The 17,086-nt window shown below is 39.5% G+C and overlaps 1 protein-coding gene across 4 annotated transcripts in view; it reads right to left on the bottom strand.

The window, feature by feature from the left end:
* The window catches only part of LOC123318010 (eye-specific diacylglycerol kinase), a 291,641-nt gene that overhangs the window by 60,136 nt on the left and 214,419 nt on the right, over positions 1–17,086 (bottom strand). The window lies entirely within an intron of this gene.

The raw sequence follows: 17,086 nt of genomic DNA, 5'->3' as shown, positions 1-17,086 counted from the left end.
ATAAAAATGTATATCAATTTTCGGAAGGCATGTTATGGTATGTGTCCACCTGCGGCAAAAGAGTCAAGAGTCGAGAGCAGTCTTGAATCTAGAGTCACAAATGTGTCTGTGCCTAAGAGCCATATCTATTATTAGTGTATCCATTGCCATTAGGCGTGATTCTTTCATTATATCTATTATATTTCAATATATCAATAAAATTAATATATCGATAATAAGGCAGAGAAAACTAAAGCCAGCCTATAGCAGAAATCGACTTCCTGCGCATGTTTCGAAATATTGAGAATAAAAATGCTTGAATAGTTCCGTCAATTGAAATGATTCTTCTTCGCGTTCATTTCAATAATTTTGACCTTAACCTAACAATATGGTAATACGAGTATTTGCTTCAAATCAGAGGTTCAAACTATTCGATCAGGTATACATTATTATAATAGGTTACTAGATACTAGGATTCAAAACAAAAGTGTATGGAAGAAGTGCTTTCTACAGAACCTATTGTCTTTATCTCTTATGTCTTAAAAATTCAATGAGATTAACAAAAGTGATGTTGAATCAACAGAATCGTTAGCTCGTGAAAACATTTTTCTGGGTTGGTAAATGTCAGAATATCATTTCCGTTGTATCCAGATAGGTCTGTTATTCTTTTGAAATTCAATTAGCAGTGGTTCAAATATTGTGATAGTTTTCTTATTCACTATATTGCCCTTTGATATATCTATAAATGAAGTGAAAAGCACGTCCTTGATTATTCATGCTGAGTATTTTGGCAGGCTAGGACAGGTGGCGAAGGCGAAGGTTATACTTTAATTTTTGATCATAAAAATTGTCGTATATATAACGATAATGTGAAAATAACTGGTACATGTGAACTCACTGCGAAAAAAGTGAATGGTTTATATATGTTTGATCACGAAAAGTCAGTTCGTAATAAGAATAATAATTCAGCTTTTGCCTCCGCAAGTAATTCTATGACACTCGTCCCTTAGGTCATCTCAGTGGTCGAGGTATGTCTCTATTACGTGATTCTCTAGCAACAGGTATTAAGTTTAAAAATGATGAAATATCTTCATGCGTACCTTGTATAGAAGGTAAACTAAAAAATAAATCTTTTCCAAAAGGACAATTTACTGAAGTATTAGAGTTGGTTTTGGGGGAATTATTTTATATCTTACAAAGATGATTACACTCGAAAAAGTTTTGTTTATTTCTTGAAAAATGAAGATCAGATCAGTATTCTGAAAGTACTGATCGAATTGAAGAATTTAATGGAAAATCAAACCAATTGTAAAATCAAACGTTTTCGGTGTGATAATGGTGGCTTCTACTGTAATAATAAAGTAGAAAGATTCATTAAAGATAATGGAATTATTAAGGAAACTACCATTCCATATAAGCCACAACAAAATGGTGTGGCGGGACGATTCAATAGAACAGTTATGGAGAAAGCTCGTAGTATGCTGCAAGATTAAGGTTTGACTAAAAAATTTTGGGCAGAAGCAGTTAAAACTGAAAATTATTTGAAAAATCATTCACTTTCAAATTCTATAAAAGGAAATACAACAGAAGGAATGTGGACTGGTCACAAAGTTGTGTAACGGTTTCAAATACCATCAATAAATACGGTACGAATTGAATTTGCAGGTTATGTTGATGTGGGGCGATCGGCCTACTGTTATTTCACCGCTAGACGTTAGATCTTGACGTTTTAGTTTAGTTTTCCGTGCTCACAGAATTTTGAAGGTTAGACAGCGTGAGATGATTTTTCTGTGTGATTAGCCATTTTGTAAGTTTGGAGGTATCCATCAGGAATTTCTGGAGTTTTCGATAATTAAAATCATCCATTTGTGGGATTAATCTTCGAATATCTGTGTGATCTCCTGCCGAACTGGTTTATTTGGATTCTATATTGGCGTATCTCCTTAAGGAGGATTGATCGAGAGTTTTCTTCGCTGTGCACGTGAAGTTTTTCTTCATATGTTCGTCGTACGTTGTTCTGCAAATTCATTATTGTGTGTTATTTTCTCTCCATTACCAGCTATTGCCGTGAAATTCGTAATGGAAGCATTAGTTGAAAGCATCATACGTTGATTGTGATAGAACCGAGGTTCTGGTTGTCTAATTGCATATTCGAGCTTGGAAAGATTTGGTGGATTCACGTTAGATTTTAATAGTTCCCCCCGAAGAACTGGGTATGTATAAAACCATCTTTTGTGATACAATGTTTGTCATTCATTCTTCCTTATATGGTGAGGATTAAGTTCTTACGTTCTTTCGTATCGACAGGGTCCTAGTGTAGGGAGACATCTCCTAGTATAGGGAGACATATACTAGTGTAGGGAGACATATTCTGGTGTAGGGAGACATATCCTAGTATAGAGAGGGAGTCCTTGAAATCCTAATATAAAGAGGAAGTCCCTGAAATCATCGTGTAGGGAGGAAGTCCTATAAATCCTAGTATAGTCACAGTCCAAGTCGAGCCTTCTAGAACTACTCGTGAAATCCAGTCCAAGTGGAGCTGTTACAACAGAAACCTTGTAGAATTTCATAACGAAGAGGCCATCTTCCCCATTCAGGAGCGGAGAGAAAGAACTCTCAGGACACGCAAGTGTATTATAGAAGTTGCATATCGTATTATATTGTTGCTTTCCTTAACGATAACGGTTTATATTGTAAAACCTTAACGTATTGCTATTATTATCACATTCTATTGCTAGTGGAATGAGATATAGATTAATTTAGTTAGAGTACGTCATCCTGGTGACGTTGATATTCTGTGCAGTTAAATTGAACGTATATTAGTGTTGTTCGTACATTTGGGAGTTCTGGAGAACTTCGCGCTGCGCCTGAGCTCAAGCGACGCGATTTCGGTTAATTTTATAAAGGCCATCCTTTTGAAGTATTACAATTATTATTAGACACCACACACCCCCCTTAGCGTTCAATACAACTATAGCCATACAAGTAGGCCCGTGTATTTTCTTTGCTGCCTGAATAAATCGTTCTTCAGTACAACTCGTTTGGTTGATTTGGGGTTGTTGCTGTTCCTAAGGGTATTTACTGGGGAAATAAATCTACCTGGCGCCCTACTTCTCTTTTGTCGGTTCCTTACATTGAACCCACCCCATCTTCACTGAGTGAGCCGTGGATACCCTCGCTTGGCAGCCCGGGTATTTCTTGCATTTTGGTGTGACGAAAGGTCTCAGTTGATTTAAGCCATCTTCGAGTATTTGGTTGTCATTCATTCATTGCTGTATCCCGTTACCGGGAATAAATCTACAAAAAGAAAAAAAAAAGAAAAAATTGCGAACAGACTTGTAATTTCTTAGGGCTAGTTGCGACTGTGTGCCCTCCTGTGACTAAAGAGATCCAACCGTGACCTGCACATCCTTCCACACTCAGGGCATGGATAGTCACCAACCAGATCTGGCCGCCGCTGTATCCTTCTCGATTCTCCACTATAACTGTGTACCAAAGACCTCCACTGTGACCTGTCCAACGCTAGTTATTCCCAGTTACGATTGGCATTAACAAATTTTAGGTATTGATGTAGTATATCATTAAACCGCTTATACTGGCCTCCTGGTTTCCCGGCTCCCTCTGTGAATTCGCCATACAGAGCTATTTTGGGGAGTCTTGTGTCTTGCATCCTCAGAATGTGGCCGCTCCATCTGAGTCTGGCCCTCGTTACTTGGGTCCCAATTGTTGTGCAACTTGCGCGTTGCAAAACTTCTGCATTCGAAACTTTGTGGAACCATCTGATGTGCATTATCTGTCTTAGATGACGTTGTTGCGTTTGTTCAAGCTGTTTAATATGTCGCCTGTAGGGCGTCCAGCTTTCGCTTCCGTAAAGAAGCGTTGGGGACACCACTGCTTTGTAAACAGCTGTCTTGGTTTTCAGATTGAGGTCGTGATTTTGAAACACTCTGTCCTCTCCAGAATGCCCGTGATGCCGAATTGATACGGTTTTGTATTTCCGTGTCTAGATTAGCCCTACTATTTATGAAGCTTCCCAAGTATTCGAACTGCTCGACCTGTTCTAGAGTTTCATTCTCCAGGCTGATATCTGTTTGAAGGCTTTTTGGCGGACTTACCAAGATTTTGGTCTTGTCGATATTGAGTCTAAGGCCTCAAGCTTCGTATATATGTTTTTAGGTGTCCATCATTATCTGTAGATCCTCTGAGCTGCTAGCGATAAGTGAGTCTGCATATTGAAGTTCCGTGATACACTTGGTACGGGTTTTTGCTCTGAGGCGCTTCAGGTTGAACAGGCCTCTATCAAATCTGAATCTTATCCCAACACCACTTACGGGCATGCTCATGTCAGCAATTATCGATACGGCTATGGCGAAAATATTGAACAGTAAAGGCGCTTATACGCAGCCTTGAGGTTTCCGTCCAGACACACTCCCAGGAACGTCGTAGTACCAGAGATTGAGATGTTATCATTCAGGTTGCTAGGAATGACAGCTGAAGACCGATCACAACTGAAGATCACACATTCAGTCTTAGTTGTGTTCCTCGTTGTGTTCATAACCAGATTGTTGTCTTCACACCACTTGTTGATATCACTCAGTATAGAGTTTGCTCTTTGTACCGTTAGTTGAAGAGAAGGCGAACAAAGCAAAACATTAGCGTCGTCAGCAAAGGAAACAAGTAACGCCGTGAAATTTCTAACTACTTGAGTTTTAATTGCTAAGGGAAGATCATTTATATAAATCAAGAAGAGAAGGGGGCCCAGAATGCTTCCCTGTGGTACTCCCGTTTTCTTTTTTCTTGTTTTTGATTGATAAGTGATGTTATCCACCTTCACAACCACTGATTGGGGCCTATCCCTCAAGTAGCTCTCCATCAACTTCAATTGTTTGTGCCTAATTCCGTATTTTTCAAGTTTACCAAGCAATATATCTATGTCAACACAATCAAAAGCCTTTGATAGATCTAAGAAGAGTCCTAACGGTAATTCCTTTTGTTCTAATGCTGCCAGTATGGCCTGGTACAGTTCAAAGATGGCTGTTTCAGTACTTCTTCCTGGTATGTAGCCATGCTGGGAATCTGACAATATTTTGAATTTACGGAAGAAATTCAGTAATCTGGCAGCTAGGATCTTTTCGAATATTTTCGCAAATGATGACAGAAGACTTATTGGACGATAGCTGTTTGGGTCATTATGATCTCCTCTCTTGTAAATAGGTTTTATTATCGCTATTTTCAGGGCATTTGGAAATACACCATCAGTAAAAGATTTATTCATGATATGTGCCAACGGTCTAGCAATTAAATCAATACTCTCCTTTATAACTTCCATTTGAATTCCATCCCAACCTGCAGATTCAATATTTTTCATACTTTTGACAGTGTTTATTATTTCTGATTCTGTAATTTCAAATAAATGACTTATCATTATTTTTGATTTCGACTGATGTGCGTTTACATGCGGTTTTTTCTTTCATTAAGCAACGATATGCCCCTGTAATTGTTGCAATTCGACGTATCGCCTTTGTTCTTATAGAGGTTGACTAAAGCGTCTCTGAAGGCTTGTGGCACATCTCCCTGTTCCCAGATCTTGCGGAATAGTATTAGGAGACTATTGACAATGTCTTCATCCAAGGCTTTGAATATTTCCGCTGGAATGCCGTCTAGACCAGGTGACTCATCATTTTTCATATTTTTAATTGCACTTATGATTTCCGACATTGAAATTTCGTCATCAAGCGATGTCATCGGACTATACGCGGGGAGCAGGTCTAAAAAGGATAAATCCGAGTCTCTAATTATCTGAGTTTTCAAGCTTTCTTGAGTCTTACAAGGAATTGTGAACTTGTGGGCAAAGTGGTCAGAGATATGCGAATTTGAAACAGATGCTGTGCCATGTTCTACATTCGTCAATATATTATCCAAACAACTTCAAGAGTGTGCTGTTACACGCATAGGTTCAGTAAAGATTTGAATTCTTGAGTTTTATTGTCCTTTACATCTAACAAATTCACGTTGAAATCACCACTAATGATGAAATATGCATTTTCTCTACATAGAATTGCCAAAACTACATTAAGTCTTGAAAGAAATAGATCGTCTGCATGAGGTTGAGTATCTGGTCGGTATACTGTTATAATAATCACTTTCATTTGACCAAAGTTGCATTCACAAGCTGCACACTAAAAAATCCTTGGTACTGATAGTCGAGTTAGGTCACTTCTAGATTTAGCTGGAATATGAGTGTCACAATAAATGGCACAACCCCCATGTTTTTCAGCTCTCTGCAAAAACTGGAAACAAGTTTATAACCTGTCATTTGATACGCTAATATCTGATCTGAGTCCATCCAATGCCCTGTAATAATTATTATATTAGCTTTATGACTATTACTGACTAATTCAATCGTATTAATTGCATTTCCGATCGATTGAAAATTTTGGTGAATAAGATTGATTGTTCTTAAATATTCCCCATTAGGACGATGTTGTTTTCCTAAGAAAAAAGTTTCTAAAAGAGAAGTTTCTAACCACTATTCCCTCTGGCCAGAATTCGGGCTTACACAATTCATGATTCTGATTTTTCATCAGAAGTAATTATAAATTCTTCTAGAAATAATCCGATTTCGCACGAGAAAAAAGATACAGAGGAAAGAAGCAAACGATTAAGTCGTGTTCCGACTTGGTACAAGGATTATGAAATGAATTATTTCTTGCATTCTGCTTTGATAAGTCGTAATGAACCGAACACATATCAGGAAGCTATAAATTCTGAAAACAAAGATTGTTGGTTGGAGGCCATGAGAGAAGAATACTTACTTACTTATGTCTCATAATGTCTGGGAACTTGTTGATAGACCGAAAAATACCAACGTTATCAAAAGTAAGTGGGTTTTCAAAAAACCGATGGAGATGGTAATTTTTCGAGATATAAGGCTCGTTTAGTGGCAAAAGGTTTTACTCAACGATATGGCGTTGTCTATGAAAAATCTTTTGCACCAGTCGTGAGACATTCTACATTACGCACATCATTTGCTTTAGGAGTTGAGCATGATATGGACATAGAACATATCGATGTTAATACGGCATTCTTAAACGAAACAATTTTATGGAACAACCAACTGGTTTTCAGATTGAGGGGTAGAATAAAGTTTGCTTGCTGAAGAAGAATCTATATGGCTTAAAACAAGCCAGTAGAGCACGTAATGAGAAATTACGAAGTGTACTACAGTGTAATGGATTCGAACAACTCAAAAGTGAAAAGTGTGTTCAGTTCAAAGATTTTGATGGTTTCAAAATCCTTATTGCTTTTTATGTCGATGACATATTCATATTCAGCAATTGTAAAAAAGGCCAAAGAACAACTTTCAGATATTTGGAATAATAATTCCTAAATGAAATTCCTTGATCCTGTCAAGCAAGTTCTGGTTATGAAAGTTGATAGAAATAGAGACAATGGTACCTTGAAATTATCTCAAAGTTACTATATTGACCAATTATTGAAAAAGTATGGCATGGAAAATTGCTATCCAACTTTTACTTCAATAGAAGCCAATGTGAAATTGGAAAAAGCTTCCTTATCAAGAATTGATTGAAAGCTTAATGTTTTTATCGGTTTGTACTCGCCCAGATATTGTCTATTCTTGCAGTAAATTGAGCCAGTACAATACTTTTTTCGATAGGAGACATTGGTTAGCAGCACAACGGGTATTAAGATACTTATTGGGAACAAAAAATCAGGTTTGTTCTTTAAAAAGGGCGACTGTAAAATCACAATTTCATGCGCAGCTGGTCCGGGGATATAGATCCTAGATCTTATTCAGGTTTTGTAACAGAACTTGGATCCTGTTTTGGGAATCTCATAAGCAACAGGCAATTGCATGCTCTAGCACTGAAGCAGAATATTATGCCTTGGGCGATGCTGTCAAAGAGGCTAAATTCATCAGAAATTTTTTCTCTGAACTGAAAATAATGAATTTGCATGAACCAATTATTTTTTATAATGACAATCAGAATACGCATAAAATTATTCAGAATGAAAATTTTAGAAGGACAAAACACATTGATGTAAAACATCATTTTATCCAAGAAGCCATTGAACGACAGGAAATTGTTATTGAATATAAGTCTTCAAATGAGTTAGTTGCTGATCTTCTCACAAAAGCTCTTGGAAAAACAAAACATAACATTTTTGTTAATGATTTGATTTGTTTCTTCATTTTGGATTTGTGAAATATTTTTCAATTAATGTTTAATATTTTAGTCGATTATGTATCTATTGTTAGATTTATTAATATATTCGACTAGGGCCCGGTTGTTCAATTCGTGATTAATTTTAATCATAGATTAATTTTGACATTTCCGTTCAAATATGTCACGTTAATCCAGGATCAACTTAAATCTCGGCTTAAACCTTAATTGAACAACTGAGCCTAAGGCCCGGCGCAAATAGAAACGCAGGTTGAGTTTTTTGTAAAACATAGAAAAGACCAAGACCTCGCAAATAAAGCGTTACAGTGACTTGTCAGATAGTATGTGCAGCGCAGGAAAAAGCTGCGTCACCCTGCGTCACCTAACTAACCTGCGTTTCTATTTGCGCCTGGTCTAGGGGGCAGTGTTGAAATTGTATTATTTCATCTAGAAAGTTTAGTTTGTCAATATGACAATAGTTGTTCAAATATAATTTTGATTGAACACGTAATTTTTATTTTCGCTTGATTTTATCAATTTGCTCAACACAATATGTGTTTCATCAAAGACAACTCTCGCTTCACATAAATGACAAGGAGACAACAAAAATGTTCGAATGCTATTATACAGGGTTAGAACTATTTAGAGGCTGACTATAGGAATATCGAAAACCGTTAAAAATGACGGGTGGCTTAAATTACAAAAAAGTAGTACACCAGTATAATCGTTATATAGGATTATGTCTACACACTGAATTTCCTGTAGATCAGGAACCATCACAGATATTTGGGAACTGTTTACACCCACCCAGTCATCCTTGAATAACGCAACTTTTTCGTAATTTAAGTTATCCTGTATTTTTAACGGTTTTCGTTATCCCTGTAGTCCCCCTCTAAATAGTTCTAACTCTGTATTATTAGGAGAGCTGACTTATACAGGTTATATTTTTTCACTCATTATATTTACGTTTTTTATTTTTTGCCAGTTATACCAGTTATTTGTACCCATTATATTATATTTGTTCCTGTTTTCTATGTATTGTGAAAATATACTTCTAATGAAAGGGTGCATTTTTTCAAAAATAGTCTATTCAACTAAATATCATAATATTATGTATTTACATTTTGAAAAAATATTCATTCCATCTCTAAACTACCCGCTCCAACTCTGCAGAACAAAATGTTCAGCCCAACACGTTCTATGTAGACTCAATATATTTTACCCACAATTTTGTTGATGTTTGAAGGTTGAAGCGGCCTATAGACTAGAGCGATTGGACACCGAAAGATTCGCAAGCTAGTCCAGACATGAAATCGCAGTGCAACAGGGTTGCGTCCGTGTTTCCCTTGATGCAATACAGGGTGTTTCCTAATTGAATGTCAATATTCATGGGGATGATTTGTGGGCCCATTTTAAAAAAAAAACTTAGAAACATATGAACATATATACTAAACGTCTAACCCTTTGAGATACAGGGTGGTAAAGTTTTCAGAAATAAATTAAAGGCGAAGAACTGAATTTAAAGGCTGATGAACTGTTAAGGCGCATTTATACCAAACGAGCATTATTCGCGAACACTGTTTGCAAACAGTAGTACGGGCGGTGTAAACAGTCATCGGCGCCGAACAGAGTTCGCAAACCCTGTTTTCGAATGTTTCAGAGAGCTCGAGCTCATTTCGCCACATGCCGGTAAAGTAACGTTTCATTATAAGGCACTGTTTGCAAACAATGCACGCAATATGCACAGGCGGTGTAAACACTCATCGACGCCGAATAAAGTTTATGAAGCCTGTTTCAAAACGTTTTAAAAAGCTCGATCCCGTTCCGTCTCATGTCGGTAAACCGACGAATCATCAAAGGGATTCGGATTTCCTTGCACATCTGGCGTCATATCATCGAAATCACCTGTGGACCGTGATAAGTTATTGGGACTTGGTATTTAATTTATTTTGAATTTTGGTGAGATCTCTCGAATCGTGATTTCATAATTAATCAATTCATTTGAAATGGAGTCCGTTTACGATGGCTTCACAGACAGACGGTAATAACTTTCAATATTGATGGTTTTGAAATTCGTTAAAGGTACATGATACTTCCATAAGAATCTCCTGTAGCCAAAAATCGAAGTGTTAGTGCCAGTCTAACGACGCTGGAATGCTCTCTCGATAATTGGTGTCTTTCTTGACACTTTTTCCTCAATTTTGGCGAGTAATATATTAAAGTCCGATAATGACATGCGGCAGAAATTTCTAAAAAGTTCAGTTTCGTTTGCTCTCAAGTCATCTAGCAGCTTCCTTTCAGAAATGAATTCACCCAGGTTGTTCGTCTTCTCCTTTAGTGTAGTTCTTTCATTTGAGAGAGTATTACTATCAGAGACTCTGATTACTATAGATTCAGTAGAAATTGCAATTTTAGATAATGAGGGCGCCATGTCGGTGCACTTTAGAGAGACCTCGTTGAATTATCAAGAAAAACTGCTCGTTCGGACAGGCGCGGGCTGTGTGAACATCTGCCATTCTGAGTTTTCGAACGTTTGAAAACATTTTAAAACGTTTTGAAACGTTCGAAAACAATGCGCGTTTGGTACAAATGCACCTTTACACGAAATAATAACAACCGCCTTGACAACAGAAATATCAAATTCTTGACCACAGCCCACTACAATAAGTAACAATTATTTCTTACTTACATACATAATGTAATTTATTTCAATGCAGAAAAACGTTTTTTATTTTAATAAGCGAAAACCGTGCATCGGATTGAAAAAACTCAAGTGATCAACATTGGTAAGAAATGATAGGAAATTTCAAAAATAATTTTTATTTCAGGAAAAATTTGTGGAGTAGGTAACATCAATGTCTGCCAAAATAGGTATGTCAAATTACGTACGAACACCACTGGTGGAAATAAAAAAAAGTGAAACATTAAAAAATGCCTCTTGATTCATAGTATATGTATGACAAGTTTCATCGAAATATTTATTTCGATAAAGTGTTATTGTAGATATAATAATTAATGATTTATTTTTGAAAATATTACTAACCTGTATTGTAACGTGCGTTTCTCGGAGAAGCCTTAATCTCGAGCGCCAGCTATTCTTTTCAATAGGAAGAATAGCAAACCTACCAGAGTAGCTGCTAGCCAGAGACAGAGCTCGGTGTTGTCTAGGGTAGTAGCGACAACGAAGAAGTCAAAATCGAACTATGTAAAAGTTTATTCACAACTTCGGAAACTAATCACATGTACAAGGGAGATATGTGTGATATAAAATGTGAGTGATTCTATCAGTGAAAATACATTCGGGAAATCTTATCCGGTCACGAGCACTTTATGAAATTTGTACCGGGTGTAGTGAAAAATTAACGGTTCAATAAAAATGCGCCAACCAGAACTGACGAATGCTAAGGACTTGCTATACGGTATCGGTGTGTAGTTGTATTTCTCCGGGAATGAAACACAATAAGGGCGGATCTGTTCGAGACTTTTATTCGCTGCCCCAAGGGTTATAGCACACCATGATTGACAGCGAAGAAAATGTCTATTTTTAACGCAACTACGGGATTTCACTGACTACGTGCGGTATCTCTTATTCTCTGCCCCAAGGGTTATAGCACACCATGATTGACAGAAAAGAAGAGATTTCGGATTTAACACTTATGACGCGGAACGCGGACAGGGTAAAGAACGATAAAATACAACAGGAAACGATACAGTACAGCAGTGTCAAAGTTAAAGAAGTAACGGCGTAGGTCTAACAAAGAAACTGAACGGTACAGACGGGGACCTACCTCCTTTGTTTCAAGCACTCGAAACTCAAAGGATTTAAAAGAAAAAACTAAAAAATTAACTCTAAGCACTGATGCAAATAACACAAAATGATTATTCTTCAACGGCGAAAGAATACCGAAAATTAACTGAATTTATAACCACGTTAGAAAGCGAAAAAATACTCAAGCGAAAGGAAAGCACTGAAGTAAAATTCAAAAGTCAGCCAACGAACTGAAGTAACAGTCGAAAAGTCGAAAAGTGAAGTGACCGTCGCGGGGGAAAATTTGCTTTTATAGGCATATCCCCTCTCACGGTAAAAATCTGAAAATTCCAGAATGCGACAAGAATGAAAAACGTCGTCAGCTCCGGTTTATCGCATATCAACAGATGAAAAACGTCGAAATCTTCAGCGGCATGTAAGAAAAACAACGTGAAATACAGATAAGCGGTTTTTTACATTTACTCTGCCTGTCGGAATGAACGTACGGAATATTCGAGAATTAAAATATTTTCGAAGACGGAAATTTAAAACGAAAAAAAATGCACTAAGATGAACTCCAATTTTCCTCAGAAAACTGGGGTTCATTACACCCCCTCCATCTCGGAAGAAATTAACTTACGATGAAATAGTGAGTTTAATTTCACGACTCTATCTACCCCTAGAAATAATGACCTTGCTTTCGCGCGCGCCACCTATACTCGTGACCAGTTTACAATAGCTGTATTCGATAGTACTTATCTTCTCTATGGTTGAAATGGTAGTTCCAATGCGCACGCAGAAACGTCAGCGTCAGTCATTTCGGCGCAGGTATCCGCCATCTTGTCAAAGAACTTTGTTCAGCGTTCCGTGGATAAATGGTGTATAACAGTGGAAAATCTTCCCTCTCTATGTGGAAATTCATCTTCATCGCTGGTCGGAAGCGTGTCATGTTTCATCCCTCCGGTGAGTACCTAATTTAACCGTGTTTGGCGGATGTTTGAATTCCATCGTGGTTTTGTAGGTTACCCAGGATTCGTGGGAGCTGCAACAGGTGGAAAGCCTCCAACAGCTCGACGTGGGGGCTCAATGGACTGGTGTGACCCGGCTGTACGGACGTTGGGACTCTCGGAGCCGGCAGGAGACTCGCAGGTGGGTAATTTCTAACAATAAACTCTCCAATCTTCATCGTTCCTCGTGGTCAACTTTTCTTCTTGGAACGGTTTTTCTCTGTATTCTGTTTTCAGGTAGACGGTGTTTTCTTCAGGTAAACAGTGTTAAATTGACGGTACAGTAATTTCGATTCGGTTCAGGACAGAAATTGGTTAGATCTATTGGATTAGTAGACGGATATACTCAGTTGTAATGTGAAACAGTATCCTTTATTGGTATTCCTTACATAAGTAACAGATTTTTCGGACAGTTTTAACAGGTTTGATTTATAATTGCATGTTGAACGGATGAAAATCTGTAGATACGGTATTTCGGTCAACGGTGGTGCATGTACGGAATTTGAACGGAATTGTTACGGTGTAATCGGTTATAATTATGTTTAATAACAGGCATCATATTAACGAGATTTCTTCTTGCAGGTGGCCTTGGTTCCTTGGACAGGCACAGAGGGCTATTCCCTACTGGTTTGCATGCCGAACCTGTTTAACCTCTTCCGGGGTGGTTCTATCCGCTGATTCTTGGAGACAGATTGTCTGGATGCACTGGTCCTGGTTAGTTGAGAAACTACAGTTATTCAGATAAACAGGTAAACGGAAAATAATAATATAATCGGTAACAGAAAAAAAAATATATATATATTTTCGGTAACGGGAAAATAACGGGTTTCCTCCTTTCAGAGGTTATTTCTATAGAACGGTTAACGGATCATGACAATAATATTATTATGCATGAAATGGTTTTAAATCTTTAATGTGTATATTAGTGATTTTTCTACCCTCTGTATCTTTCAGGTCATAGACGACAGGTGAAACCACTTTAACGACGGTAAACGGTCCGGAAAACTTCGGAGCCAACTTGGCGGCGAAACTGTCAACGGCAGAGGATAAAGGACGGTCCCGGCGTAGAACACTATCTCCCACATGGTATCGGATTTCTCTTCGTCGAAGATTGTAGTGGTGAGCCTGTTGCTGGAAAGCACGGTACAGTTTAGTACGGACGAACTCATAAGCCTCCTGGAGATGTTTGATCTGTTGAGTACGGTAAGTCATGTCTCTATTTTCTTCTTCTGTACGGTTGGATTCTCCGCTCATTTCATTATTGTGGGGGTTTGTCGAATAAATCGCCCTCGGGATTTCTAGTTCCCTTCCATAATTCAAAAATGCCGGTGTGAATCCAGTAGACTCCTGTTTAGCGGTGTTGATGGCAAACGTTAACTCTGCTATCTTTTCATCCCAGGTTCGTTGATCGGCTTCACAAAACTGTGCTATCATGGTCTTTAGGGTACGGTTAGCTCTTTCTACAGGGTTGCACTGAGGAGTATACGGTGGTGTGAAACGGTGAGCAATGTTCAGCTCTCGGAGACTGTTCTTGAATAGCCTGCTGTCGAATTGTACTCCATTGTCGGATATTACTAGTTTTGGGCAACCGTATTTCAGGATGACTTGTTCGTAGAGGGCCGAATAAACAGTTTTGGCGGTGGCTTTCCGCAACGGACGACACTCTACCCACTTTGTGAACCGGTCTTGCATTACCACGATGTAGGAGTTTCCCTTTTTTGACCGTGGCAATGGTCCAACTATGTCCGTGGATACTTCTTTGAACGGCGCATCCGCCATTCGGTGTGGTTGCATCTTACCAGGGGTTTTCTGTTGCGAAACTTTGTACTTTTGGCACGATGTGCAGTTCCTCACGTATTTCGCAATGTCTCTAAACATCCCTGGCCAGTAATAATTTCTGGCTATCCGTGCAATCGTCTTAGCAATCCCCATGTGACCTGCTAGTTCTGAGTCGTGGTTTTCCTGCAGTACTTCTGTTCGCTGTTCGGATGGTACACAGAGTTTCCAGGGTTGGCCGGTTCCATCTTCTGTGAAGTCGGATGAGTCCCAGAAATGTCGCAACAGTTTTCCATTTTCAACGGCGTAGTCAGGAAAATTTGCTGGGTCTTTTCCCACCTCCTGTAACTTTTTGTTGTACCATTTGCACTGGGTTGTTTCTATCTCGGACAAACATACGGAATCTAGGGACGGTAACGGTTTAGGTGATGGGTTGTCCGCAGGTGGATTCAGGGACTTTCTCCGGCCCTGCACTTCAACAGCTTCTTGAATTTTCGGTGTTGGTTTGGCAATCAGTCGACCTTCCAGGTAACAGTCCGCGGTACTGAGGTTAATGGAAAAATTGAACCTTCCTAATACGTCCATTCCTAGAATGAGGTCAACTGGTAAATCAGGCACCAACAAAAATTTTACGTCGGTCAAGGAATAATCAGCCAGGTGAACAGCGGTAGTGTAGAGTTTGGGTGTTGTCGTGGGTTGACCATTTGCAACCACCACGAAACCATTCTCAACATGTTGTCCGGTGATTCCCTTGCTTTCACATTGTTTTTCCACTTTCCGACTTACGAAACTCTTCGTGGCTCCAGTGTCAATTAATGCTTTGTAGTGCTTTCCGGCTATCTTAACTTCGACAAGCGGTCGGTTATCATTCCAGGCAGTCGATGTCATGGGAGTCAGTGTGTCGGGAGATATGGTCGACTCCTTCTCCATACCTCCGTCTAGTTTTCCGGACGGCAGGGACAATCTCGTGAGAGAATGTTCTCCCTCTGGCATCGAGAACAGAATATTTTCGGTGGCCTGCGACATTCCCGACGCATGTGGCCACATCCACCACATCGGAAACACTGTGTCTGGAAGGACACTCTCCTCCCTGATGATGATTGGGTCCGGTCAGCGTGGCCATCTTCGGCTCGACGACGGGGTGGCGGTGTTGAATTTCCGGATCCACCTTCGGACCCGTCTCCAGAAGTCGGACGGTGTGATTCCTGCTGCCGGACTATTGACTCTCTGGATCGGTGTGACTTTGGACGGCTTTTCCCCTGCGGAAAAAGTCGTGTCTGGTCGGCTGGTGTCGGCGGGATTGATTTCCTATGATCAGTTGTTTGTACCTGTTCTCCGGTATCCACAGAAAAACTCGCCTGATATCGGTTCAGTTGGCGGGGAGTGTACGTTAGGTGAGGTTCCTCCACGAAACCTGGTTTTGAGGGTGGCCGGGTGTACTGGCTCATCTGCCATTGGACCAGTTCAAAAACTTTTCCTTTACGGAGAAGTTCATCATACGTCTTGGTCTCCTGGAAGGCCAAGGCCTGTTGTAAGGGTGGAATCAACCTTTGTCGGATAAGTCGGATCTGCTCCACCTCGGATGGTTTGGTATAGGTGAGTTTCTGGAATAAGTTCTGCATCCGGGTAACGTATAGGAGCAACTTTTCTTCAGGTCCTTGTGTTCGTCTTTTTATTTCTTCCAACAGATTCTCCTCATAGTTGACAGGCAGAAATGCTTCTTTCAGTTGGTTGCTGAAATCCTCCCAATCCTCGAAAGTACCTCTCCTGGGAATAAACCAATCCCTCGCATCCTTTCGTAGTAATTCATAAACTGATTCAAAAACTTGTTCCAGGGACACTTTACGGGATTCAGCCAGCCTCTCCACTTCTTCAAGGAATCCGGTCACACTTCCAGTGCCATCAAAGGAAATGTTCCACTTGTGTACAGGGACAGTCGGTATTGTTGATCGGGACTCCGGTTCCGATCTGGCAGGTGTTGTGATGACTGGTCGGTCAGAACTTATCCAAGGTGCAGGTAAGTGTGGAAAAGACACCCTTCGTGTAGAATTAATCCATCTACCCTGTGTCGGACATTCAGGTGTTGTTGTCTCACAGTCCTGTGACTGTGTGAGAGGTATCGCTGGTAACTGTCGCAGTAATGCTGTACATGTCTGTCTTGTCTCATTCATGACCTGTTCTAATGTTGGATTCCTTACAGGTGTACCAGTACGTGAGACATCGACCGCTACAGGAGGATCGACACCATCTCCCAAGTCGATAAGCGATGGCTCTCGGAGCCCTGAAATCCGTTCCGGTTGGATCGGTGACACACCAGGTGAACTGGGCACCTCCACATCTAAGAGAGACTTCTGATGTCGGTTAGATGTCTGCAGCTGTTCACGATTGCA

Source organism: Coccinella septempunctata, chromosome 7, assembly GCF_907165205.1.
Source record: "Coccinella septempunctata chromosome 7, icCocSept1.1, whole genome shotgun sequence".
Classification (NCBI taxonomy): Eukaryota; Metazoa; Arthropoda; class Insecta; order Coleoptera; family Coccinellidae; genus Coccinella; species Coccinella septempunctata.
Note: the sequence above shows the minus strand (reverse complement) of the source record. Positions and strands in the feature narration are given on the sequence as shown.